Here is a 1,835-nt window from a genome sequence, read left to right on the forward strand (position 1 = left end):
TGCATTACTGCCTGCAGGGCCATGATGCCTGCAATCCAGGGTCTGCCTGCCAGTCTTGCATCCACTCTGGTCTCAGGGTGTCTCTTTGTCTGTCTCATCACGTCTTTGTGTGTATTCTTTTTCTATTTCTTTTGCCACCAGATCTCCCTACTTCGTGAACCAAACTTCCCTGTAGAGGCTGGTCCCCGATACCTCTCCAGTTAGTTTTTCCTTTCTTTAATAAGAGACATTTCACTGTGTCTGAAATTGTATGTCATTGTAGTTTTGAATTGCATTTCCCTGGTAGGATAAGCACAAGACTGCTAACTGCAAATTTGGCAGTTCAAACCCAACAATCACTCCTCAGAAACCCTTTAAGGGTCACTCTGAGTCAGAAATGACTCTAGGACAGTTAACAACAATGACTAAGGACATTCAACGTCTTTTCCTGTGCATGCTGGTGGCCCTTTGCTATCTTCTTTGGAGAAATGCCTATTCAAGTCTTTTGCCGATTTTTAATTGGATTTTTATTATTAAGTAGAGTCATTTTTATAACTGAGGATACAAGTCCCTTGTCAGATATATGAGGGACCTTCAAAATGTTCATGGAAAATGGTATTAAAGAATAATGGAATTTTTCCACGAACGTTTTGAAGGCCCCTAGTATAAGATTGTTGAATCTTTTCTCCCATTCTGTAGGTTACCTCTTCATTTTCCTGATAGTGTTCTTTGATTCACAAAAGTTGTTCAGTTTCCTCAAGCCCATTTTATCTGGCATTGCATCATTTAGAGAAACAAAACAAAACACCAGATTCCAACCACGAAGAAGGGCAAGATGGCAGAGGTGCAGGGCAGTCAGTGCATGCTGACTGTGTCCTACAAGGGAGCACAAGGCAGAATTGACAGAGAAGCCTACTTGATGATATGGAAAGCTATATGTAAAGGGGATGATTTGTATGTTATTGCTGCTGTTGTTAGGTGCTCTTGAGTCGGTTCTGACTCATAGTAACCCTCTGCACAACAGAACCCAACAATGCCTTGTCCTGCGTCATCCTCACGATTGTTGTTACACTTGTGCTTCTATCACTGTGCCAAGTCATCTCATTGGGTGCCTTCCTCTTGTTTTTACCAAGCATAATGTCCTTTCCCAGGGACTGGTCCCTCCTTTTAACATGTCCAGAGTATGAAAGGTGTGGCTATTCTGGCTTCTAAGGAGCCTTCTGGTCGTACTTTTTCCAACACAGATTTGTTTGGTCTTCTGGCAGTTCATGGTAGTTTGAATATTCTTCTCCAACACCAGAACTCAAATGCATCGATTCTTCTGCTGTCTTCCTTATACACTTTCACATGCATATGAGGCTATTGAAAATACCATAGCTTGGCTCAGGCACACATTAGTCCTCAAGCTGCCATCTTTGCTCTTGACCACTTTTAAGAGTTCTGGTGCTGCTGGCTCATGCAACATGGAATCCAAATGTCCACTGGTATTCCTAACACTCTCTGTGAGAAAGCACCCAGTCAGGGCAGGTCCATCCCTCCAGAGATGGCAGTGCCACAGGGTTTCACAGCCATGGCTGACCCCTGGGAACTCCTAGCTCTAGACTGGGGGGGTCTGTCTGACCACAGCCCTGTGTCCTCAGGAGGCCTCCCCCTTGAGTCCTGAGTCCTGTTGCCAGATCCCTGGGCTTCTCACCAGCCTTCTGTCAGCTTGTCTGCCCTCAGGACTGTCACAGACTGGGCTTCTCTGAGGAGCCAGGGAGAGGAGGCTGAGGGAACAGAGCCTGGGTCTAATGTGGGGGAAGGGAAGCAGGGGGCCCAAGTCCTGCTGGGTTACCTTCTCCACAACCCACACCAAG

This window comes from Chrysochloris asiatica, unplaced genomic scaffold (genome assembly GCF_000296735.1).
Source record: "Chrysochloris asiatica unplaced genomic scaffold, ChrAsi1.0 scaffold00498, whole genome shotgun sequence".
Taxonomy (NCBI): domain Eukaryota; kingdom Metazoa; phylum Chordata; class Mammalia; order Afrosoricida; family Chrysochloridae; genus Chrysochloris; species Chrysochloris asiatica.